The sequence below is a fragment of the Oryctolagus cuniculus genome, chromosome 1 (assembly GCF_051225735.1).
Source record: "Oryctolagus cuniculus isolate XC-2025 breed Fujian yellow rabbit chromosome 1, ASM5122573v1, whole genome shotgun sequence".
NCBI classification, from domain to species: Eukaryota; Metazoa; Chordata; class Mammalia; order Lagomorpha; family Leporidae; genus Oryctolagus; species Oryctolagus cuniculus.
In genome coordinates, this window is record NC_142867.1 from 110,950,650 (window position 1) to 110,977,699 (window position 27,050).

General features: G+C 43.0%; 1 long non-coding RNA gene and 1 other non-coding gene across 5 annotated transcripts in view; one reads left to right on the plus strand and one right to left on the minus strand.

The window, feature by feature from the left end:
* Positions 1-449, minus strand: part of LOC100357956 (uncharacterized) — a 32,063-nt gene extending 31,614 nt beyond the window's left edge. The window contains exon 1 of one of the 3 annotated variants that reach the window (XR_016220747.1): positions 305-449. This is a non-coding gene — a transcript (uncharacterized LOC100357956). The remainder of the gene's footprint in view (positions 1-304) is intronic. The other 2 variants (XR_016220746.1, XR_016220745.1) reach the window with 2 other exon arrangements.
* Positions 450-551: 102 nt separating this feature from the next.
* Positions 552-27,050, plus strand: part of LOC127488152 (uncharacterized) — a 36,543-nt gene continuing 10,044 nt past the window's right edge. Inside the window, exons 1-3 of one of the 2 annotated variants that reach the window (XR_011390883.2) lie at positions 552-707; positions 860-1,062; positions 24,164-24,242. This is a non-coding gene — a long non-coding RNA (uncharacterized LOC127488152). The remainder of the gene's footprint in view (positions 708-859; positions 1,063-24,163; positions 24,243-27,050) is intronic. The other variant, XR_016220750.1, reaches the window with a different exon arrangement.

Below are 27,050 nucleotides of genomic sequence, written 5' to 3' on the forward strand. Positions count from 1 at the left end.
AAATCAAAACCACAATGAGGTTCCACCTCACCCCAATTAGAATGGCTCACATTCAGAAATCTACCAACAACAGATGCTGGAGAGGATGTGGGGAAAAAGGGACACTAACACACTGTTGGTGGGAATGCAAACTGGTCAAGCCACTATGGAAGTCAGTCTGGAGATTCCTCAGAAACCTGAATATAACCCTACCATTCAACCCAGCCATCCCACTCCTTGGAATTTACCCAAAGGAAATGAAATTGGCAAACAAACACCTCTCACCCTCGCTGCCCAGGCCTACACCAACACCGCCCCCGCCTACCTCTGCTTCCTCGATGAACGCTGACTTCTCGGTTTCTCAGAAGAATGGCTACTGCTACCGCCGCCGCCGCCGCTGCCGCCGCATCCTTCCTCGCCGCTGCCCGCCCATGAACTGTGCCGCCCTGCCCACGACGTTTACGTGACCCCGACGTTATGCACGCTGACGCTGACCCGGACGCCGCAAGTACGCTAGGACGCTGACGGTGACCCCGCCGCCGCAAGTACGCTAAGACGCTGACGGTGACCCCGCCGCCGCCGAGTCAGCGTACCTAACGTCGGGGTCACGTAAACGTCGTGGGCGGGCGGCTGAGTTCATCGGCGGGCGGCGGCTAGGAAGGATGCAGCGGCGGCGGTAGCGAGCCTTCTTCCAGGCCGAGAAGTCAGCGGTCAGCGAGGAAGCAGAGGTAGGCGGGGGCGGTGTTGGTGTTGGTGTAGGCCTGGGCAGCGAGGGTGAGGGGTGGCGCGGATAGAGGCGATGGTGGCGGCTCCGTGTCGGGCGTCCTGGGCGGGGAAGGGCAGCTCTGCCTCGACCTAACTGAAGCCTGGGCCTTGCTAGGCGGGAAGCCTCAGTGTTCGCTGGCGGCAGCAGCGGCCAAGAACCAGGAGAACCAGGAAGCAGTGGGTGTCAGCGTGGGCATCCTGTGGGGCGTCCTGCTCTGGACAGCGCAGGCAGCCGCGGCGGCGAGGAAAGGCCCGGTGGCGGGGCCATTCTGGTGCAGAGTCCGGCGGCAGGAGCGTCGGCGGCCCGCGAGGAAGCAGGTAGGAGTGGCGGTGCTGACGCGGTGGGTAGCAGCGGAGCAGGCGGCGGCGGCGGCTCTGCGTTGGGCAGCGGAAGAGAGAGGCCGGCGGTAAGGGCTTGAGATGGCAGTGGCGTCAGCATCACGTAGGCGCTACAGATGAACAGGTTGGGGAGGAAAACTGGTCATAACAGTCATATTAGACAAAATGAAGGGGAAGGAAGATAGGCAGTCACTTGCAAGGGAGTTTCCTTTAGCTTTGAAAGTGCCCCTTACGCTAGCTTTAGGCTAACAGCCTTTGGGTGTCGTTTGTCAGATTCTTGGGGGCGCACATATGATGTGGGAGTTAAGTTTGTCCTTGGGATGTCTGTGCCCTGTGTTCCAGTGCCCGGATTTGAATTCTGGATCCATTTCCAATTCCAGCTTTCCCGCTGATGTGTGTCCTGGGGAGGTATCAGGTGATGGCCAAAGTGTCTGGGTGCTTGTCGGCTCCGTGGGAGACTGAGGTCCTGGCCCCTAACTTCAGCCTGACCCAGTCCTAGCTGCTGCAGGCATTTAAGGAGTGAGGGAGTAAATGGGAGTGCTCCGTCTTAGCCTCTTAAATAAATAAAGTTAAATTCTTCAAAAGTGGGTGATCTTCATCTATCCTTAAGGTTTATTTCAGAGGCAGATAGTCACACCCATGCAGGCACATGCGTGCGCACACACACACAGTGCAGGAAACAGATATAAAGAGGGTTCTCATCTGCTGGTTGACTTCCTAATTCCCACAACTACTGGGCCTGAGCCTGGCTGAGTTGAGGATTGGAGAACTCATTCCGTGTTTCCAGCAATGGTGATGGGTACCCAAATACCTGGGGCCTGTTCCCTGCACTCCAGGTCCATAGTACAGGAAGCTAGACTCGGGAGCCAGAAGCAGGTACCCGATTTCTTGAGCCATCACAACTGCCTTCTCCATCCACATTAATAGGAAGCTAGAGTCAGGAGCCGGAGGTGGATACTGAACCTGGGTACTTCGGGCATGGAATGCAGGTGACCTTAATTGGCTTGGTAACCAAGATTTCAAATCCTTGCCCCTCTGAATTCTAAAAATCATTACAGTTTAGTACCAGTTTTAAAAGGAAATGAAGAATTTACAACGTGTTTTAATTTCATTTCCTTCATCCATTTCTTTCTCTGCAAATAATCTTCATCTTTTTCATGTGTACACACATCTTATGTAAATGCTGTAAATGCTTTGGTACTGTGTGAAGTTTTGTGACAGTATATGTAGTTTGTTTTTAATGTATCCTGTTTATCGTTAATACATTTCAATAATTGTTATTTATTGAATGTACCTTATTTTCTTAGTTCTATATTGAATTTCTGCAGTTTGGCAAATGGGTAAGCGGTGTTGTGGGGAACAAAGTAATGTACATTGGTTTTCTTTTCTTTTTTTTCTTTTAATTAGTGTTTAGCAGACTCAGTGTGTTTTGTAGACACAACTGTAAGAACACAATGATATTGCCTTCCTCCCTCCCCCTTTCTCCTTTCCACTGTGTTTCCTTCTCCTTTTTCTTTCTGTCTTTGGTTTAGATTTTGAGCCAATTTTCAAATTACGTTGCAGGAAAAAGGCTTAATACTTTACTAGATAAGTTTAATGAGTAAAAACCAAAATTATACCAGTTTAGTGAGACTATAGACAATGACTGTGACAGTAATTGAATAGAAAAATGATCGTTTCATCCCTATGTGGTAAATCTTTAAGTAATTATAGATCATTAAAACTGTGGTAGGATCACATTTTTAACCATCGGTTTCACAAAGGCATACAACAAAGTTTTACAAACTGTATTTGCAGCAGTACTGATACACACAAACATTTCTTTGTGTTGGATTCCCTGAGATTCCTCCCAGCCTCCCAGCAGTGTCTAAGTGTTCCTTTTCCCCCACATCCTTTGCAGCATTTGTTACTCTGTTGTTTGGATTTCAGCCATTCTAATAGGGGTGAGGAGATATCCCATTGCGGTTTTGATTTGAATTTCCCTGAAGCCTGGAGATGTTGAGCATTTTGCCATATGTTCATTTGCCATTTGTATTTCTTCTTTCTGAGAATTGTCTGTTGAAGTCCTTTTCCATTCCCGAACTGGATTGATTTTGTTGTTGTTGACTGTTTTAAGTTGTATATATATTTGGGATAAAATCCTTGGCAGATAGATGGTTTGCAACTATTTTTCCCATTCTGCTGGATGTCTCTCCACTCGAATTGTCACGTCCTTTGTTTCCGAGTTCGATATAGTCCTATTTCCTTAGTTTTACTTTTGTTGCCTGTGCTTCGGGGTTCCCATCCAAGAAGTTGTTCCTACACCAGTGTCTTTGAGTGTTTCCCTTACGTGTTCTTCCAGCAAGCTCATAATGTCCATAATGTCAGGTCTTAAATTGGGTCTTTGATGTATCTTCAGTTGATTTTTGTATGTGAAGAGAGGTACAGATCTACTTTCGTTCTTCTATGTATATGCATCCAGTTTTGCCAGCGCTGTTTTGAAAATATTATCCTTAACTCCACTGTGTGGTCTGAGCACTTTTTTTCAGAAGTCAACTGGCTATCTGTATGTGGATTAAATTCTGGGCTCTCTCTTCTGTTCCATTGAGCTACACAGTTGGATTTTATGCCATTACTAAGCTGTTTTAATTACTGTAACTTTGTAGAATGCTTTGAAACCGAGTATTATGATTCATCCAGGTTGGGCTTTCTTACTCTAGATCGCTCCAACTATTTGTGGCCTTTTGTGATTCCATAAGAATTTTCTTTAAGGATTTTATTTATTTGAGAGGTAGAGTTACAGATAGTGAGAGGGAGAGACTGAGAGAAAGGTCTTCCCTTTCCCTGGTTCACTCCCCAAATGGCCGCAACGTGTTATTGTTGCTACACCATATTCAGCCATGTTGGATCTGTTCTATATTTTCTTGGAAATGAGATGATTTTTTTTTCAAAGTGAATGAGTATTTGTATACTTTTAGTACTTTTAGTATGAATGCCTGTATTTGACTTACAGTGTAAAATGGGAGAGAAATACAGAGGATATAGAAACAGCATTTGAAAAATAAAAAAAAAATCTGATTTACCATCAGCTGTTCTTCAAACTAACTATATTTTTTATTTCATTTAAAAGAAGGAGGCCAGCACGCCCTGTACTTAATTTAATCAGATAAAGCTTTGCTTTCATTGTGTGAGCTCACAGGCTTGTTGTTGTTTATTCAGCGAATCTTTGAGTGCCTGTGTACCCCACTTCCACTAGTAGCTCTTCAGAAATTCACATTTTTGGAGGTTAATCACACATAAGGATGTTTTTGGTATAGTCTTGTGAATAATTAACAGATTCTCTGTATAAGTTCTCTTGGGTGGCAGATAACTAAGTGGGAGTGTGGAGGAGAGAGAATGAAACCTGTTTTCAGTTTCCTGTGGGCTCGATTCCTTTTATTAAATTATAATCAGTCAGAAACATGGGAACGTGAGTAACTGCTTGTTTTAGTTTTGAGTAATGCACCTCTGTAGAATCAACAGGTGCAGTGGAATGCAGGAAAGGACTTTGGCGACCAGAACAGCTTCTTCCTCTAAATGAGTCCGTTGTCTGTATCAGCACAATATTCTTGTGCACTAATTTTACACTACTTTCGTCATTTGCTGTTTTTTCTCTGTGTGCTACATTTCAAATTGAAATGTTTCTTGTGTATTTTTAGTATTTTCTAAGTTACTTATTTTGGTAAACTTTTTAAGTGGACACCTTTGGATTTTCCTAACATCTTGTGGCTCAGTAGACACTCTATGGTATTTTAATTGATTTTCAGCCTTTTTTTCTACTGATACTGGCAGTTTTGCACAGACACTATGATATGTTCTTGGTGCATTAATAGGTTGGTTTGAAAATCCATTATACATCAGTTGTTGTTGCACAAAGTTGCATTTTTAAAAACAAGCATTATTTTTAATTTGTTATCTTCTGTGGAATAGAAACTCCACCAAAACAGGTAATGGTAATGAAATTTGTTTTTGCATTTTTTATCCACCTTGTGTTCTTGTTGTCTAGAATTGTCATGACCCCTTGTAGCATTTTAATAAATAGATAAATTTTTAAAAAGTGAGATTGTCACGTGTAGGGAAAAATGCAGGTTTTCTTTAACGATGCTTCTCAGTATTCAATGTGTGTATTGAACAGACGGGGGTCTAGTTAAAATGCATATTCTGCTTAGCACTTCGGGGCTGGGGCCCAAAGATCTGCCTTTGAACAGGATCCCAACTGATGGCCATGCTGCTGGCTTTACTTGAATAATTTTGTCCTAGAGCAGCACTTTACAGTGAAAATATGAATTAGTGCAAACTGTGTGTCCACTTCTAGTATCCTCATTTGAAAATGATGTGAAATCAACTTCAGTGGTTTTTTAGCCTAATATACCCAAAGTACTATCATTTCAACATTTAATTGATATGCTGAAAACTATTAAGGGGTTTCTTTACTGTTTTGTTTTTTTTTTTTACCAAAGTGTTTAAAATCCAATGCATATTTTGCATTTACAGCCCATTTTGGCTTGGACTAGTCAAGTGTAGTGTGTCCAGCACGTCACCCATGATTGGTAGTGGCCACTGGCTGGGACAATACAGTTCTGGAGTGTACTATCTAGATTCGCCACGCCCTTGTAGTTCTATAAAGAAAGTGTGATGTGCCTGATTTCTGTGGTACTCTATTTATGCAAAGCAAGGTCGGGATTGATGGGACCTCGAGCTACAGAGTGCAGCTCATTTTAATTTTATTCTTTGTAAGTGCACATTCACTATAGAAGACTTCGACAATACAGGGGATGGAGGAAAAATAAAATCACATCAAATCCGGTCATTGAGTCAGTTGCTAATTTTCCATAGGAGGCAATTTTTAAGCCGTGAAGTACTAGGGTTGTATAAAACCTTTCCAGATCACTTTATAAAACTTGTTTTACACACCTGTATTTAGTATTTACATAGTGGATTCAGCAGAGAGTTGATGTTGACAGTGTCGATCTGAGAGGACTGACCAGGAGTACTTTTAGTGTTCAGGGAATAGTAATACCTACCCGTACCCTTAACTATATGTGAAGTAGTCTTTTAGTTAGGTTTAAGTTCGAGTACCTGTACTTTGATTACACTGGGCACACTCCTGAGTTTTTGTCTATATTGTCTTGTGAGTGTTACAAATTTGACTGAAATCCTGTATATATAATACTTTTAAAGCAGTTAATTAAATGCTTGGTCATTAATGCCATAAGTTATTAGATTTATTCAACTGGGTGTACAAAGTAAAGGAAGAATCATTTGTTATTACTTGGGACACTGGCGCCCAATATTGGAATGCCTGTTTTGCAAGTTCTGGTTCCACTCCCATATCCTGGGTGAGGTTGGATCACTGCCATACATGCGGCATACCTGGCTTGGATACCTATCTTAGTTTTCTTCACCATCATCTCCCTAGACCCACAAACAGTGTCATTTGCATCTACATTAAGTAGTCGAGTTAATATCCTGGGGCCAAGCCATCTAATGCCCAGCAGTAGAACTAATGCTTGACAGCAGAGACGACTCTACCTGCTGTTAGCAAGACATTCAGTGTGTGTCTATTTGACATAGGTAGGTAGTGATGGAACAAGGACGGAAGCCTCAGCCATTTTAGGTATCTGTTACCCTTACCTTCTTTCAGGGGACCAATTTAGTCTCACAACGTGCTGTTCTCCACCCCACCCCCTGCATTCTGCCCCATGTTTGGAAGCCAGGGGGCCAAACTTGAAAAACTTAATGGGAGAAGCTTACCTCTACTGACTGCCCCCCCACCCCTAGTGCACCTAAGAGATAAAAAGGCCAGCCAATTGGGGTCTGGGCACCCTGGTGTATATTGTGTGTGTGTGTGTGTGTGTGTGTGTGTACGTGTACGCACGCACACATGCACATGCTGGCATTTGGTCACCCATCTCTGCGGATTTTTTTTTTTAAACTTGTATACAGTAACTTTCTTTTTTTTTCTTTTTTTTTAACTTTTATTTAATGAATATAAATTTCGAAGGTACAGCTTATGGATTACAATGGCTTTCCCCCCATAACGTCCCTCCCACCCGCAACCCTCCCCTTTCCCACTCCCTCTCCCCTTCCATTCACATCATGATTCATTTTTGATTCTCTTTATATACAGAAGATCAGTTTAGCATACATTAAGTAAAGATTTCAACAGTTTGCTCCCACACAGAAACATAAAGTGAAAAATACTGTTTGAGTACTAGTTATAGCATTAAATCTCAATGTACAGCATACTAAGGACAAAGATCCTACATGAGGAGTAAGTGCACAGTGACTCCTGTTGTTGACTTAACAAATTGACACTCTTGTTTATGGCATCAGTGATCACCCTAGGCTCTTGTCATGAGCTGCCAAGGCTATGGAAGCCCCCTGAGTTCACTGACTCTGATCATATTTAGACAAGGTTGTAGTCAAAGTGGAAGTTCTCTCCTCCCTTCAGAGAAAGGTACCCCCTTCTTTGAAGACCCGTTCTTTCCACTGGGATCTCACCCGCGGAGATCGTTCATTTAGTTTTTTTTTCCCCCCCAGAGTGTCTTGGCTTTGCATGCCTGAAATAAAATACTCTCATGGGCATTTCAGCCAGATCCGCATGCCTTAAGGGCAGATTCTGAGGCCAGAGTGCTGTTTAGGACATCTGCCATTCTATGGGTCTGCTGTGTATCTCACTTCCCATGTTGGATCGTTCTCTCCCTTTTTTATTCTATCAGCTAGTATTTGCAAACACTATTCTTGTTTATGTGATCCCTTTGGTTCTTAGTCCTATCATTATGATCAATTGTGAACAGAAATTGATCACTGGGACTAGTGAGATGGCATTGGTACATGCCACCTTGATGGGATTGAATTGGAATCCCCTGGTATGTTTCTAACTCTACCATTTGAGGTAAGTCAGCTTGAGCATGTCCCGAATTGCACATCTCTTCCCTCTCTTATTCCCACTCTTCTATTTAACAGTGATCACTTTTCAGTTAAGTTTCAGCACTTAAGAAGAATTGTGTATTGATTACAGTATTCAACCAAAAGTATTAAGTAGAACAAACAAAAAAAGAATACTAAGAGGGATAACATATTAAGTTGTTCATCAACAGTCAGGGTGAGGGCTGATCAAGTCACCATTTCTCCTAGTGTTCATTTCACTTTAACAGGTTTCCTTTTTGGTGCTCAGTTAGTTGTCACCTATCAGGGAGAACAAGTGGTATTTGTCCCTTTGAGACTGGCTTATTTCACTCAGCATAATGTTTTCCAAATTCCTAACAGGGATCACTTTTCAGTTAAAATTTAAACACCTAAGAATAATTGTGTGTTAATTCCAGAGTTCAACCAATGGTACTAGAACAAAAAAAATACTATAATGAAAATGTATTACATTGTACATCAACAGTCAGGACAAGAGCTGATCAAGTCACTGTCTCATAGTGTCCATTTCACTTCAACAAGTTTCCCCTTTCGTGCTCAGTTAGTTGTCACTGATCAGGGAGAACATATGATATTAGTCCCTTTGGGGCTGGCTTAATTCACTCAGCATGATGTTTTCCAAATTCCTCCATCTTGTTGCAAATGACCAGGTTTCATTATTTTTGACTGCTGTATAGTATTCTGTAGAGTACATGTCCTATAATTTCTTTATCCAGTCTACTGTTGATGGGCATTTGGGTTGGTTCCAGGTCTTAGCTATTGTGAATTGAGCTGCAATAAACATTAATGTGCAGACAGCTTGTTTGTTTGCCAATTTCATTTCCTTTGGGTAAATTCCAAGGAGTGGGATGGCTGGGTTGAATGGTAGGGTTATATTCAGGTTTCTGAGGAATCTCCAGACTGACTTCCATAGTGGCTTGACCAGTTTGCATTCCCACCAACAGTGTGTTAGTGTCCCTTTTTCCCCACATCCTCTCCAGCATCTGTTGTTGGTAGATTTCTGAATGTGAGCCATTCTAATTGGGGTGAGGTGGAACCTCATTGTGGTTTTGATTTGCATTTCCCTGATTGCTGGTGATCTTGAACATTTTTTCATGTGTCTGTTGGCCATTTGGATTTCCTCTTTTGAAAAATGTCTATTGAGGTCCTTGGCCCATCTCTCAAGTGGGTTGTTTGTTTTGATGTTGTGGAGTTTCTGGATTTCTTTGTAGATTCTGGTTATCAACCCTTTATCAGTTGCATAGTTTGCAAATATATTTTCCCATTCTGTTGCTTGCCTCTTCACTTTCCTGACTGTTTCTTTTGCAGTACAGAAACTTCTCAATTTGATGCAATCCCAATAGTTGATTTTGGCTTTGACTGCCTGTGCCTCCCAGGTCTTTTCCAGGAACTCTCTGCCTGTGCCAATATTTTGAAGGGTTTTTCCAATGCTCTCTAATAATTTGATGGTGTCAGGTCATAGATTTAAGTCTTTAATCCATGTTGAGTGAATTTTTGTGTAAGGTGAAAAGTAGGGGTCTTGCTTCATGATTCTGCATGTGGAAATCCAGTTTTCCTAGAACCATTTATTGAATAGACTGTCCTTACTCCAGGGATTGGTTTTGGATCCTTGATCAAATATGAGTTGGCTGTAGATGTTTGGATTGATTTCTGGTGTTTCAATTCTGTTCCATTGGTCTATCCATCTGTTTCTGTACCAGTACCATGCTGTTTTGATTACAACTGCCTTGTAGTATGTCCTGAAATCTGGTATTGTGATACCTCCAGCTTTGTTTTTGTTGTACAAGATTTCTTTAGCTATTCGAGGTCTCCTGTGTCTCCATATAAATTTCAGCACCATTTTTTCCAGATCTGAGAAGAAGGTCTTCGGTATCTTGATTGGGATTGCATTGAATCTATAAATTGCTTTTGGGAGAATGGACATTTTGATGATATGGATTCTTCCAGTCCATGAGCATGGAAGATTTTTCCATTTCTTGGTATCCTCTTCTATTTCTTTCTTTAGGGTTTTGTAATTTTCATCGTAGAGATCCTTAACGTCCTTGGTTAAATTTATTCCATGGTATTTGATTGTTTTTGTAGCTATTGTGAATGGGATTGATCTTAGAAGTTCTTCCTCAGCCGTGGCATTGCCTGTGTATACAAAGGCTGTTGATTTTTGTGCATTGATTTTATAGCCTGCTACTTTGCCAAAATCTTCTATGAGTTCCAGTAATCTCTTAGTAGAGTTCTTTGGGTCCCCTAAATAAAGAATCATATCATCTGCAAAGAGGGATAGTTTGAGTTCTTCCTTCCCAATTTGTATCCCTTTAATTTCTTTTTCTTGCCTAATAGCTCTGGCTAGAACTTCCAGAACTATATTGAATAGCAGTGGTGAGAGTGGGCATCCCTGTCTGGTACCAGATCTCAGTGGAAATGCTTCCAACTTTTCCCCATTCGATAGGTTGTTGGCTGTGTGTTTTTCGTAGATTGCTTTGATTGTATTGAGGAATGTTCCTTCCAAACCCAGTTTGCTTAGAGTTTTCATCATGAAAGGGTGTTGTATTTTATCAAATGCTTTCTCAGCGTCTATTGAGATAATCATGTTTTTTCTTCTGCAGTCTGTTAATGTGGTGTATCACATTGATTGTTTTGCGCACATCAAACCATCCCTGCATACCAGGGAAAATCCCACTTGGTCTGGGTGGATGATCTTTCTGATGTGTTGTTGCATTTTATTGGCGAGAATTTTATTGAGGATTTTTGCATCTATGTTCATCAGGGATATTGGTCTGTAATTCTCTTTCAATGCTGCATCTTTTTCCGCCTTAGAAATTAAGGTGATGCTGGCTTCATAGAAAGAATTTGGGAGGACTCCCTCTTTTTCGATTGTTCTGAATAGTTTGAGAAGAATTGGAGTCAGTTCTTCTTTAAATGTCTGGTAGAATTCAGCAGTGAATCCATCTGGTCCTGGGCCTTTCATTGTTGGGAGGGGGATTTATTTTCTTTGGATAAGCTTTGTCTGGCTGTGAGTTCGCATTCTGTCTTTCTCTGATCTGCACCCTTTTGCTTACATTTGGTGCCCCGAGTGAGAAGTAGAGGGAGGGGCCGGCATCTTGCCCTAGTCTGCCACTCTTGTATTCTCTGGTTGAGAGCTGTGACCCCCCACCCTTCATCTGGACAAATTCTTCCCATTTTTAGTGTCTCCACCCGCCCCTAACCTTCTCTTGCCTACAATCTCCTTTTTCCCTTCTGACCTGGAAGACCCTATTCCAGAACATTTTCTCACTCACGCTTGCACTTCTCATTTTGAGCGAATTCACAGCCAGAGCCTTTGCCTGACCTCATCATCACAGGCCCACGTCGGACCTGGTTCTCAGCCCACGATTGGTAAGAGAGGGCGCTCTCACCGCGTGCCTGCTGGGGCAATGCTCTGACCAGTTCATCCCTCCTCGTGGGGCCTGGGTGTTTAGTTGGTTTCTATCGCTGTCTCCTCTTAGAGGACTCAGGACTTAAGTTCTCGGTTGAGGTGATTCTTTCCCAGGGAAGCCCTGCTACAAGAACCTCTTCCCTCAGACCATAGTTCGTTTAATCCATGGGCTCCACATTTCAACTCCCTTCTGGCCTGTCTCTGAAAAGACTTGCACAAGCTGGCCTGAAGGGGGAGACAAAGCCAAAGCTGTTATTCCACCTCAGCACGAATTTGGTGGTTTTTGGTTTTTGGTTTTTTTTGTTTTGTTTTGTTTTTGTTTTTGTCTCAATATTCTCCAAGATTTTAATAACTTCATACAGAGAAAAGGCAAATGGTCAGAAGCCCCTATTCCAAGCCTTTTTCCTCCATTGGGGTCAACTTTCCTCACTCTGATTTCTCATGGAGGAAGAAGGCCTGGAGCCACCCCTTAGATCGTCAGCCTGCCCACCCCTCCTTTCTCTCGCACCTGATAAGCTGGCCTCTCAGGAACACAGGCCTCTGCTCACTCCATTCCCCCTCTTTCTCTAGCGCCTCCTTTTCCCTCTCCACTGGCAACAAGGAAAGTGACCACCCTTCCAGCCTCTTCTCCCCGGAATTCTCTTTCTCCTGCTCTTCCTGAGGGAGCTAAAACTCTCTGTACGCTCTCCTCCCCTCCCTCATATCATCCTCTCTGAGATCCTGGCCCAGGAGTGGGACCCTCCTCCCTGCCCACCCCAGGGTCCTCCCAAGCGTCCATCTGGTGATTCCTGTCTGGCCGACCCACCTGATTCCCATTCATTAAGCCGCCTCTGACGTCAGCTTTTCTCATTCCAAGCCCACAAACCAGAGAAACACTTGGAATATCCCCTGGCACCCTCAACTTTCCCTTCCACTGTTCTCTCAAGGATGCTGCAGCCTCAGGACCACGACCCTCTCTTTACCCTTGTCCCCTGTCTGGCTCTTAACCACTCCTGTCACCGGCAGCCAAAACTGCCTCTTTCCTCTCTTCCTGACCTCTCCTCTCCAGTCTCCTCTGCCAGTCCAGTCCCTCCCCCGGATGTAGAAAGGTAGTCTAAAGTCTAGCAGAATGTGTATTGCTCTGGAAAGCTCTGCACCTGAGACATGCCAAGCTCCAAAGACAATGCACTGTCAACTCCAACTAGGAGCCTTTCTCACTTCTGCCCACCGTATCAGGGTCGGTGTGGTGCTCAGCACCTCCCCCAGCAAGAGCTTAAGAAAGGACTCTGCCTGCTGCTCAGGTGCAGTGAAGCCTGACTTCAGCACCACCACCCACACTCCCACACTCCACCCTCTGTCCCACAGGCTCAGCCCCTGCTCTCTTTACAGTCCTCCCCCCTTTCTGTCCTAACTAAAATAGTCTTCTCTACCTGTCTCTTCCCCCTCGTATGAACCCGAAAATCCTAAAACTTAATGTAATGGAGCTGCATCTCACACTGCTCCTCTCACATCTAAGTTCTCTCTTGCACAAAGACAGAACCTCTGCTCCAGCCATCTCTAATAATATATTTGGCAGAACTGGAAAAAAAAAAAAGAAACCTGAGGAGCAGTAGTAAGTCCTGAGCAACTTTGTTCCAAAGAATGCTCCATGCCTTGTTGTCTTCCATCTTTCCCCCTCCATTGTCTAGTGGCAGACAAAAATCTCTCTGCTACTAACAAACTGTTTTATCATTCTCTCCTGTCCTGTGTCATATGTATGCACGTATTGTATGTCTTCATGGGAAAATTTATTAACAGCTCTCTGTTTCAATTGGGTTACACTTGTGTTAGATATTTAAGAAGTATTTCCAACTATATGCACTCTTAAAATTGGTTGAAGGCATTGGACCTTTCGGTAAATGTTTTCATAAGTTATTTGACAGCTAAAATTGTTCGCTAAGTTTTCACTGGATTTTAAGTTACTGACAGTAAGCAATCTGGAAAGCCTGACTTGTTCCCTCATTTCTCTAGTCTCTTCGAGATGGGAAACTGATTGTATTCTGCAGAACTCCCCATCAGGGTGTACAGTTTGATCTTCAGACCTTGTATTAGACAGTTTGGATAGGGGAGTCTTAATGTTTTGATCTTACATAGAAGAACATAGCTCTCCTCATTGGCATCGTCTTACCTCACAGGAAGAATATTGCCGTAACATGCCTGTGACCGTAGATTTCTAGCTCAGGCCACCAGAGATTAGGGATGGGGTTGAGCACCCCCTTGGCTGACATTCCTAAAGGCTGCTTCTGTGTTCTACTTCAACAGAGACCAGGAGAAAGAGGAGCGAGTGAGGCTGTAGGAGCAGTGTAAAGATAGATGGCAGGCCAATTAATGGCTGCTTTACACGGTGATCTGCCATCAAGGAGACCCAACAAGGCGAGTCCACCCTTGAATGGCACGTGTTTAGGAAATGAGGAGTCAGGGCATTGGGCAAGTAGCTGTCATGAAGAGCCCTGTTGGCTCTGACAAGAGCCAGGCCACTGGAAGCGGAACTGCCGTCGGGGTTGAAGGACTCCTGGGTCAGAACCGCAGACCCTGTTGGCCCCAGGCTAAAAAGCCTTTCCCTCTGCCCAGCTCCCAAAGTAACCACCGCCATCAGGAGGACAGCCTAGGGTCAGTACCAATCAAGGCAGACGCCACCTATTCAATAGTAACCTCCTATTCAGGCCAGCCCTCCTCCCCGGCCAGCAAGGTGGTGGAAGTCAACGGGGTGTCTTCCCCAAGGAGGTTCACACCTCCCTTACTATGTCTCATCCAGGGCTGCATGTGAAGAGACACACAGGTCTGGACCTCACAGATTCCTTGGCCATGCCTCACAACACACCTGATTATTACTGAACCCCTTCTGTCAGTTTCCGCTTGCATCTCAATGGGAAAACTCCCTCCTTTCTTAGATCCTGTAACAATGACTCTGTCCTGTGGTTTACACCCTGTGTATCTAACCTGCTTGTTAGACACCCTACACAGAACGGAGCGGTCAGGCATAAACCTGTCTTCCCATGCACTGGACAGGACTCTTGCTTTCCTATACCCCTCATTGTCCTCATTTCGGCATCGTTCCCACCATGGGCAGTGTTTCCGATTTGTCTTTTTATCCTCGTAATCATTTGCTGCCATTCCTACCATGTACAAGTAACACGTTTCAAAACCTCTTACAGGAGGGTTTGACTGCAGGAGCAACACAAGGCTGCTTGCTCTCTCCTTCTCCAGTCAGTCCCATCCAGTGTATAGATACCCTGCCCCTCCTCTACGCCCATATCAGCAGGAAGTAGCCAGAAGGAAACCGGCGCCCCGCCTCTTTATCTGTACTCAAAATCAGGATTGGTGGAAGAAGGACAGATGCCTAAACCATTTTAAAAAAGTTCTGGCTGCTCATGCCTTCTTTCAAGAGACCAGTTTCATCTCAACATCCTGTTGTTATTTCCCCCACGGCCTGCATTCTTCCCCAGGTTTGGAAGCAGGAGGCCAAACTTGAAGAACTTGTATAGAGACACTCATCTCTACCCACTGCCACCCACACCCACCCTGAGCCCACCTAAGATATAAAAAGGCCCTCCCTCCCTGGGTCTGGGCCCTCTGCCATGTGTTCGGTCTGTGCTTGCTGGCAGGTTGTACACTTCCGGGAGTTTCTTTTCTTTGGCTAAATTCAGTCTGTCTGTGAGTCTTTTTATTCTGCCTGCTGTTGATCTGCACCCGTTTCCTTACATTTGGTGCCCCGTGTGAGGAGGCACTGCTCTGCACCCCTTTTCCTTACAGTTAGCACGAGACTTTCTGTTTAGTCTTTACTTCAAAGTTTGTACGACAATATGTCAGAAACAACCTGACACTTGGCAGCTTCTGCAAGCTTCTGGCCTGTTCTGTAGTCTGTGTGTGCGTGTGTGTGTGTGTGTGGCTGATAGTCAAAAAGCAGACTATACTAGTAAAATTATGTTTCTCTGGGGTGTTTTGGGTAGGATGCAAAGTGATGAAGAAAATTTTTTGCACTTAATGGTTGACTTTTGAAAACTGGTTTTTGCTTTTACTTATTTAAAAGACAAAAAGGCACAGTACAGATAGTGACAGAGTGACGGGGGCCTGGGGTCTTCCATCCCCTGGTTCACTCCCTAAATGATTGCCATCGCCAGGGCTCGCCAGAGCAAAAGCTATGAGCCTGGAACTCCGTTGAGGTCTTCCGTGTTGGTGGGAGGGCCCGACTGTTGAGACACCTGCTGCCTTGCTGGGCGCATTAGCTGGAGGCTGGATCAGCAGTGGAGCAGCTGGAACTCGAACCAGTGCCCTTCTGGGAAGCTGGCGTCACAGGCCGTGGTTACTCTGCTGTGCCTCAGTGCTAGCCCAAGTGAGGAGCAGTTTTGCAGACAGTTTCCAGGTTCACAGAAGTATCTGCTTGTTGACTGTGGAGAGATGCGTTCTGGTTTGGGATGGCTAGGGAAGTAGGAATGTAGAGGGAGATAGGTTGAAAGGAGTAGGGTTCTCTGTGACCTTCTGCCTTCTCTCTAGGTTTTGTGCTGGTTTCTGTTCCTGCTGTCTCTTGCTCCTTGGAATTAATCAAAACCATTTGTGCTTAAGGCTGAATACACAAGTACCTGAATCTGTTATCATGAGACACTGACTTGATAAAGGCTACTAAGCGTTCATTCACGAAATGTCCCTTTGTAAAACTCTAGGATTAGGCCGGCGCCGCGGCTCACTAGGCTAATCCTCCGCCTAGCGGCGCCGGCACACCGGGTTCTAGTCCCGGTTGGGGCGCCGGATTCTGTCCCGGTTGCCCCTCTTCCAGGCCAGCTCTCTGCTGTGGCCAGGGAGTGCAGTGGAGGATGGCCCAGGTGCTTGGGCTCTGCACCCCATGGGAGACCAGGAAAAGCACCTGGCTCCTGGCTCCTGCCATCGGATCAGCGTGGTGCACCGGCCGCAGCGCGCCGGCGACGGCGGCCATTGGAGGGTGAACCAACGGTAAAGGAAGACCTTTCTCTCTGACTCTCTCTCTCTCACTGTCCACTCTGCCTGTCAAAAAAAAAAAAAAAAAAACTCTAGGATTAATGACTTAGGTTTTGCATGGTTTTTAAATACAATGTATGTGAATTAAGTTAGTATTTCAGCCCTCCAAATGTCCCATTTAATTTGACCTGGACTAGTTTTATATATGCCAGCATGTAAATTTTTAAGCTTTGATATTTTGTTCATACTGCTTAGATGCTCATGCAGAGTTGTCATTTTTTTTATCCAAGCCTACGTGTAATTTTGGTTTTAATTTGTCTCCTATTTAGCCCAGATCTACTTTTGTTAAATCTAATTTTATGGCTTTTTGCAATGATCATTTTCTTTTTATCTCTGAGCACCCTACTTGTGAAAACCTTTCAATATGCACATCTTTGGATGACACAGAGATCTCTACCCATTGGTCCAAGTCTTTCTATAACAAATATGTAATATGAAGCTTTTATATCGACTTTTACTTGATGTGCACTTTTCTTTCAAGTGCAATAAACTTTCTAATGTATGAGGATTCAGTTCTCCCTTACAAAGTTTTATGTGTCCTGTTTTTGTGTTTGCGTAAGTGTTTGTAACTGTTTTTGTAATTCCTTGTCTGAGGCTATATGTGGGGACATGCCTGAAGAATGGCTTCTTTGTTGTTGTTAACTATTTATTCATTTGCAAGGTAGGGTTACAGAGAGGCAGAGAGAGTGAGAACACTGGTTCATTCTCCAAAGGGTTGCAATGACCAGAGCTGTGCCGGTGTAAAGCCAGGATCCATTCTGCTTCTGGTCTCCCACGTGGATGCATGGGCCCAAGGATTTTGGCCATCTTCTGCTGCTTTCCCAAGTCATAGATAGAGCTGGATAGGAAGTGGGGCAGCCGGGACGCAAACCAGCACCCATGTGGGATGCCAGCACTGCAGGCGGCGGCTTTAGCAGTTTTGCCACAGCACGGGCCCCAGGAATGGTTTCTTGAATTTGTGTGTGTGTGTGTGTGTGTGTGTGTGAGAGAGAGAGAGACAGAGAGACAGACAGAGAGAGAATAATAGATAAAGATTTTTTTATCCACAGATTCACTCCTTGGATGACCACAATGGCCAGGCCAAAGCTACGAGCCAAGGACTCATTCCAGATCTCTCACATGGGTGGCAGGAGTCCAAGGGCTGGGGTTGTCTTCTGCCCTCCTAGGCGCTTTAGCAGGAAGCTGAATCAGGAGCCGAAGAGCCAGGATTCAACATCATAAGTCCGATATGGGAAGCTGGTGTCCCAAATGCTTTTAACCCTCTGAACCACACCTCCAGATCCACTCAGATCTGTCCAGCATCAGACAGAATCTACTTTGTGTTATTGATCGTTAATCTCATTTTCACACGAAATTTGCACTAGTAATGGCTCAGGGAATGCTGACAAATGGGGAAGCTTGGCTCTGAGTCTGCCTTGGTGAAGCGTGGGGCTTCCTAGGCAGGGAGGTGTAAGTCCATGGTGGCGGCAGCAACACAGGGGGCAGCTAGGGAGCAGCAGGTGGCGGGGGAGCTGGTGAGACGAGGGGCAGCGGCGCTGAAGTGTAGTTCCTCACGGGCGGCGGCAGCAGCGGTGCCTTGGAAGTGTGAGGCATCGCAGGCTGGGAAAGGTGAGTCTGCCTTGGTGGCGCGTGGGCAGGGACGTGCAGTTGGGAGGTGGCGTTGACTGTGGCAGTGTGTGGGGTAGTGCCGAGAAGCAGGCAGCAGCGGAGAGGCAGTGGCGAAGAAGCCTCAGGCCACGGGCGGGGAAGTGTGGGGTGCAGGTCCCCTTGGAGCCGGTGGGCCTCTCGGGTTTTCATGGCCTGCACACAGAGATGCTCCGCTCCCCCTGCCTTTGCATCGTGGCGTCCAAGAGGAAAGGGAGGGTGAGGGGTCAATATTCTTTGGGTGCTGGTTGTCCACAGCCACTGTCTGGCAGTCAGCTTTTCACCTGGGGACAGGCTGCCTGCTAGCAGGGAGTTCCCTGCATCGTCTGGGAACCGCCGGCTCCCAGAGTTGGTGATCCTGGTCGTGCTGGGTTGAGCGCGTCCAGGTGTGGGCAGTGCAGGTGGAGGGCCAGATGGCGGGTGTGCCAGGACCAGCCTCTCTCGCCTGGAGGTTGTCGTCCACAGCATTTAGCTGGCTTTGTGATTTGGGTGCCGATGAGACTGTGGCTACAAGTTGTGGCAGGAGTGAACGTCCACTTCAGGTTGCAAGCCCAGTGTCTGACAGGGCCCTCACTATTCGTGGAGGGTCTGGGAAGCAGCAGCCGGCACACAGACGGTGGGCTGCACCCTGGGAGAGTGGCTGGGCACTCCTGTATTCCTGCTGGGACAAAATGTTGTCCGGTGGGATATTTTATGTATTTTAATTATTCATTTTTTGTTGTTTCCAATAAAAACTCTTTCTTTGGTTTTACTAAATTAAAAGGAATAATTACCATGCATTCTAGAATATTTTTAAGTTGATGGGACAGGCAGATGTATTTGAAATCTTTTTGTCTTAGATGATTTACAGTGTGGAGGATTTTCCCTGTTGTCACAGAGTTTGAGTTTCTTTAAATTTTTTTTATGTGACTGATGTGGAGAGAAAATTTAAGATTATCAAGGTTTTTTTTTTTTCTTGGTTATTGCTGTTGTCATTTCCTATTTATTTCTGTTGACATGAATTGTTACTAAGCAGACATATATTAATATTAACCAGTGAGAAAGGATTGTTTTTGGCCTGTACTCATATTATGACATCAGGACCGGCCTTCAGTTAGGCATTACAAATGAAGAGATTGGAGAGGAAAACTTTTCATAATTGTTATAATATGCTAAATGAAGGGAAAGGATGATATGCAGAAACATCCAAGGGAGTTTTCCTTTAGTTTTGAAAGATCACCTAGTACTAGCTTTAGGCTTTTTAACAGCCTTTGGGTGCCATTCGTCAGTGCTAAAAGCTTTCTTGGGGGCACACATTTGGTGTGGGAGTTAAGTCAGTCCTTGGGATGTCTGTGTCTTGTGTTACAGTGCCAGGATTTGAATTCTGGATCCATCTCCAATTCCAGCTTTTCTGGTAATGTGTGTTCTGGGAGACATCAGGTGATGGCAAAAGTATCTGGGTCCCTGTCACCTACATGAGAGACTGAGTTCCTTGCTCCTAGCTTCATCCTGACCAAGTCCTAGCTGTTTGCAGGCATTTGAGGTGTGAGGGAGTAGATAGGAGGGCTCTCTTTGCCTTTCAAATCAATGAAGTTAACATTTTTCAAAAATGTGATTTTTACATTGAAAATGTATTTCAGAAGCACATACTGATACATGTCAGCACACACACACACACAAACACACACACTGCAAGAAACAGCTATAAAGAGGACTCCCATCTGTTGGTTCACTTCCTAATTCCCACACCTACTGGTCCTGAGACTGGCTGAGCTGAGGAGCTGGGAACTCATTCCATGTTTCCCACACGGGTGATGGGTGCCCAAATGCTTGAGCCATAACCATTTCTCTCCAGGTCTACAGTACAGGAAGCTAGAGTCAGGAGCCAGAAACAGGTACTCGGTTTCTTGGGCTATCACAACTGCCTTATAGGTCCACATTAATAGGAAGCTAGAGCTGGATGTGGATACTTAACCCAAGTACTTGTAGTGTGGAATGAGGTGACTTTAATTGGCATGTTAACCAATGTTTCAAAGATTTTTTCTTGTGACATCATGTGTAGTTTTTTTTTTTTTAATCAGGCCTTAAGGCATTCATATATGGCTGAAGAGCCCATGAGAGTATTTTAGGCATGGAAAGCCAAGACACTCTGTGGGCGGGGGGGGGGGGGGGGGGGACCTAAATGAAAGATCTCTGGGAGTGAGATCCCAGTGGAAAGAACGGAGCCATCAAAGAAGGAGGTACCTTTCTCTGAAGGGAGGAGAGAACTTCCACTTTGACTATGACCCTGTCGGAATAAGATCGATGTCGGCGAACCCAAAAGGCTTCCATAGCCTTGGCAACTCATGACTAGAGCCTAGGGAGATTACTGATGCCATAAACAAGAGTGTCAAATTGTTAAGTCAACAACAGGAGTCACTGTGTACTTACTCCTCATGTGGGATCTGAATCCTACATTAAGTGAAGAGCACAACAAATAGTATAAAGAACAAAATACTGTTCCTCAATAGTAGAGACAAGGGCTGTAAACAATCATTGAGCTCCAAATGGTTTTCTAAGAAGCATTCTCTGAGTTTTCCTTTCGTGTGGCTGTTTGGCATAATAGTTAATATGCTGGTTGGGATGCCTGCAAATCATATTGGAGAGCCTGGGTTCAAGTTACTGCTCCACTCCTGATCCTGTCTTACCTGTAATGCACACTATGGGACAAAGCAGATAATGGCTTATGTGGTTGGGTCCCTGCTACCCGCATGGTAAACGTGGATTGAGTTCCAGGCTTCTGACTTCAGCCTGACTCAGCCCTGGCTGTTGTGGAAAATTAAGTAAACTAGTGATTGGAAGATAGCCCTCTTCTCTGTGACTCTGCATGCCTCTCCCTCTCTGCCCCTCTCTTTTCCTCTCTCTATCCATTTCACTTTCTTTCACATAAAAATGAATACATATTAAAATTTCGCTCTTATTAGTGTTTTGAGATCTTTCTTCACTTGAATTTATATTACAGAAATAAAAGCAATTTGATAGAAGTGCCTTAGAAATTGAGTGAGATGACTTAACAAATTGACACTCTTGTTTATGGCGTCAGTAATCTCCCTAGGCTCTTGTCATGAGTTGCCAAGGCTTTATGTGAATGGAATGGGAGAGGGAGCGGGAGATGGGAGGGTTGCGGGTGAGAGGGAAGTTATGGGGGGAAAAAGCCATTGTAATCCATAAGCTGTACTTTGGAAATTTATATTTAGTAAATAAAAGTTAAAAAAATAATGAAAAAAAGAAATAGCATCAGATGGATCTGGCTTAGTGTCATAGCAGGTAAAGCTGCCATTTGTGACAAAAGCATCCCATACCTGTGCCAGTTTGTGTCCTGGCTGCTCCACTTCAACTCCACTCCCTGCTAGTGCCTAGGAAAAGCAGCAGAAGATAACCTAAGTGTTTGGGCCCCTGCCACCCATGAGGGAGACACAAATGAAGTTCCTGGCTCATGACTTTGGTTTGGCCAGGGGTTGGCTATGGGGCCAATTGGGAAGTGAACTAGTGGATAGAGGATCTTTCTCTGTCTCTCTGTTACTGGACTTTCAAATAAATGTCCTTTCAAATAAATTGTCCTTGTCTACGAGTGCATTGCTGCGGTCCAGTTAATGGTGGTCTGACAACAATATGCCACTCTTTACGAACTGGGTTATGTCGCTCTTTAAGCGCCAGATTGGGAGCTCCATACATCCGCCCACGGCCACTGCCAAGATGTAGAGATACACTACATCATATCCTGAGTTGCTGAGGTGGTAGCCAGTGACGGGTAAGATCCCCGGGACAGCCCTTACCAGCTGGAGTGGTAGTCAAGGACGGGTAAGATCCCCAGAGGGGGACAACCTAAGACAGACATGCTCCCTAAAGGGCTGATCCCACTCAGAGGGGACAACCTAAGACAGGCACACTCTCCGCTCAGTTCCTCTTCCTCTCTTTAATATAAAACAAAAAAGGGGGAATCTGTGGGGAAATTAGGCACACGTGGCAATTCAAAGATGGCGCCCAAAGGAAGTAAGGTGGGCGGTGCCCAAAGTCGTTTACCACCAAAGCTGATTGGCCGTGCAGCATCTTTACAATTAAGGAATAGAGCTGGATAACCCAGGAAGAATTGTGGAGCTTCCTTTTATTTTTAGCTCCTGCTATCAGGACTGTGGTAACTCAGCTCACTGATGTATGTGGAAGTGCTTTCTTAGAATTATCCTTTCCTAATAAAGATATTTCTCTATAAATGGCTCTAAAATCTTAGAAAAATAGACCATCTACATAATATTCTCAGGACCAGGGAACTTAACTTTGGAAAGTTTCATCTATTCAAATATTATTCAGATATCACGTTCTTATAGTATGGTGGCTACATAGGTTAGATATCAGAGTGTTAAGCTAATTTTTTAATATAGTCTAATATAATCATCTTTTATTCTTTGATTTGCTGCAGTTCAGAGAGAGGATTTCCAATTCTGATATTTTTAAATATTCTCCTGTGAGTTTTTTTTCACTTTAACGGATTTGTCATCTTCCATTAAATCTTTGAGCTTTTGGAATTTCTGCTTCTAAAATGTTTGAAGTTTGGTTCCAACATTTTTCCAGTTGGGCACCATTTATTACAAGCCTTTCATTGTTTAAGTGCACAGATTATTATTTAGTTTCAGAGGAAGATTAATATTCCATTGAGTATCAGTGAAAATTCCTTTTTATTTTTAAAATTTTATATATATATATATTCTCATTTTATTTAAAGTGGAGTGGCATAGACTAACAATGAGGGATAGTCCATATGCTGGTTTATTTGCAACATGTCCACAGCAGCAGTTGGTTGGGCTGAAGCCAGAAGTTCAAAACATTTGAATTCTCAAATGGGTGGCAGGAACCCAAGGACTTGTTCTGTCATCTTTTGCCTCCCAGAATGCGCATTAGTAGGAAGACACATCAGAAGTGGAGGAGCCATGACTTGAGCGAGGAACTTGGGTGTGGGATTTGAGTATCCCAAGCAATGATTTAGCTCCTGAGACAATTGCCCATCCCCTTACTTAGGTTTTCAGTGGTCATAAAAAGGAAAATGATACGCTACATAAAATTCACTTACTTTAAAATTGCATCATTAAGACTGGAAATAGTACAATAAATTTCAGAACATGGAAAAAGAAAATATTTTGAGAATATCACAATTTTAAAAGATTGCTTCAGCAGTCTTTAAAATCATTTATAAATGAGTGAGGAAACATTAACAAAAACAATGATCTAGTCTAGTGTACAGCTTAATATTCTGGCTGTTAATATTAGAATGCTACATTCTAAACTGGATCATGAGAAACAAAAAATTAAAAAGTGAAAATTGAACGCATCTATCAAAAAGCAGAGACTGTAGTGCCAGTGCTGTGTTCTAGCAGGTAAAGCCGCCTGCTGTGCTGGCATCCCATATGGGTACCGGTTCATGTCCCAGCTGCTCTACTTCTAATCCAGCTCTCTGTTGTGGCCTTGTAAAGCAGAAGATGGCCCAAGTACTTGGGACCCTGCACCCACGTGAGAGACTAGAAGAAGCTCCTGGCTCCTGAATCCTTGCTTTGGATCAGTGTAGCTCTGGCCATTGTGGCCATTTGGGGAGTGAACCAGTGGATGGAAGACTGTCTCTTTCTCTCTCTCTCTCTCCCCCTCCGTCCATCTGTCCCTCCCTCCCTCCCTTTCTCTGCCTCCCTGTAACTCTGCCTTTCAAATAAATAAATATTTAAAAAAACATAGACTGAAACACAAGCTAAATCATCTGGTACTAGACTGACTACTATATACCCAATTATGATCAAAGTTAGATATCAATAATAGACCTGAACTTTCATTTCTGGAGAACAAGAGATGAGAGATTTTGTTTTATGACAAAATGAATTTTTATGTGTGAAGCATAAAAGATAAAAACGAAATTCTTGTTTCTGGCATTGTTTGCACTGTGTTCTAAGCCACCACTTGTGATGTATACATCCCATATCTAATGTTGAATCAAGTCCCATCTAAGAATTAGTCAGAAATTATGTATATGCTTAGATTGATGGGTGAAAATATTTTCCGTGTACATTGTAGGCTTCAGTCTGAAATTTTGGAAATGAAAGATATCATCAAACTGCATGCTGGCAGTATTGAAGAGCTGCAGAAAAATCTGGTAAGACCAAGTTCAGTAAGTCAGTCTCTTAACCTCTGTCACACTGAGAAGGTGTTTCTATATCTCTGCTAGGAGATTAGGAAAATATTTTGCCTAACAAGAAAAGTCTCATTGAGAAGTATATTTTTCTGTATTTATGCAGATACTACTTGCTACTACCAAAGCAAATCTGCTAACCTTTATAGAAGGAATGGACTGAACTCATAAAATTGTTTAAGTAGTCAGATTACATTTTAAAATTCTAATTGTGTTACATTAGAAAACAATATTTTGTTTACAGTGGATCTTTTAGATCCTTTCATCAGTTGATGGACATTTCCATGATTTCTACCTTTGGTCTACTGTGAGTAGTGTTGTGATGGTCATGGTTGTAGAAATGTCACTTGGAGTCCCTAGTAATATTTACAGTACCTTTTGAAGTGTGAATAAAATCAAGTGATGACATGGTATGGAATTCTGAATCTCTTTGGTTAAAATCTAAACTCTTCATTGGGATTTAATAGTAAATTTATTTGAGAGTGTAAGTTGTACTCCTTATCCAGAATGTTACTGGTTCATTATACATGCTTTTTCACCACAAGGAATGTTACATCTTTGGGTTCTTAAAAGGAAATAGGTGCCATTGATTATCTAGAAATGACTACTCTGGCATTGTCTTACAGAGTTCCATAATGCTCTGAACACTGCAGGTTCGGAAACAAACTTTCACCTGTTAGTCTACATTCATCAGCCTTTAAAGGACTTAGTTCAATCTCACAAAAGATAGATGTGTAATCCAGGATTCCAATTAATGGATAGTGAATACCATATAAAAATTTATCAAGTAAAACAGGATTACCCTGTCTTTCATGTCCTTGTTCATAAAAATTACTCACAAGATTACATGTAAACACTTATATGGGAGAATGAGATTGTTGATTTTACCAAATAGTTTCTTTAAGTGTCAATAGAGTGCTGTTGCATTATGCAGATATTTATATCTACAGAACAAGAACATTTGTGTTGACCAGTCATTTTCATGAATTAGGAAACATTGAAACATTCTTTTACTCTAGACTTGCAGTAAATGAGTTCAAACTATGTCCATGACAGGGTGTTTATGATGGATTTTTGTGGATAAGAATGCCAGGAAATTCAACATACAAATAATAATAAATTCTATACTCCTAAAATACTTTTAATGTTTTTATCTTGCCATATTTAAAACCATGATGAACTCAACAGAAATGCTCAGACCTAAAAGAAACATTTTGAAAAGATTTTGAATTATGTGGATTACCTTGACAGTTCATGCCAGATTTCCAGATGAACAAAAGCAAAGATGCTGCACCACATCATACGTTTCCCTTGTAACTTTTTAACTATTTTAGTTGGTATAATTTTGTTATTCATGCCAACTTGTCTTCAACCAAAGGTGTTTCACTGTCAACTGATGTGTTCTTATAACCTCTCAGCAATTTTTAATGGTCCCTCCTTTTTATCAAATTATAAATGTGCAAATTTTAGCAAAATTAAGTTCCTCACAGGTATTTTTCTTATTCACTTTAGCCATTTTTACAAGTAAGTTGCTTACACTCTATAGTTCTATGCTGTAGAATTGTACTAGTTTTAGTGTACCAACACACTGATTGCTCTGTGATACTTCAGTAGCTTGTTAAGTGTTACAGATTTATCAGGGGAGAAATAGTGAACTGAATCTGTTGGCTAAATAATATAACATTGATTATGCAGGAAGGTGACATCTTTTTTATCTCAGTTTAGTCAGTAATGTGTATGCATGATGGAAAGAATGTGGATTGATGTGTGTGGTGATGACATTCAAAGTATTGTTGCTCCTTGATTTTTGATAGGGTTACATGATGATAAAATCATCATTAAATGAAAAATATCCTAAGTGAAGAACGTATTTAATACATGCCCCCTTCTCAGCATTCTAGCCCAGCAACATAGTACACAGAAGACTGTGGGCCATTTCCCCTTTTGATTGGGTAGTTGACTTGGAGATGCAGGTCACTGCTGCTGCCCAGCATCCTAAGGGAGGACAGGTAACATGGCACAGTCCTAGAGTAGGAAAAGATCAAAATTCAAAATATGTGTCCTATGGAATGTATCACTTATGCCCCATCATAAAAATGAAAAGCCATGACTTACAAATATGGAACAATTCGCATATACCATTGATTAAATAGAACACTCATTATAAAGGTGATAAATAATAAATGGTAATAAATATATTTTGTTAAGTGGATGTGAAACTACTTCAAGTAGCTGACACCCAGTAAGCACATTCTGTAGTACAGGTAACACTGGAAATTATGACACATTAGTTCACTAAGTTAGATGATGAGACAAAGAATTAAAGATCAAATTTGGTGAGATCAGCAGAAAAGTACATATCCTATCCAATGTGTCAACAGGAATTCTAGGGCTGGTTTAATAATACAAGTGTTTTTAGGATACAAAATGTCAGTAAACACAGATTTGTTGTTAATTTTCGTTGTAGTCTTAGCATGGTTTTATCATTATAAGGTACTTATTTGTTAAACTCTGACAGTCACTGTACTTGGCATTTTTTCTTCTGTTCTTTATTAAAATAATTAAAAAGGTCACAGTTAACTATCATTCTTCCCAGAAGTTGAGAGACATTTTTCTTGTTATATAATACAGTCAGTAGTATTGCACTGCCATGGTGAAACAGGGAAGATTAAATTGAAGGATAAAATTCACTATAATTCTCTAAAATTTGGTTCTTATTTTCACTTATGTGACAAGACATAGAACCTATGTATATTAATTTAATGTGTTCCA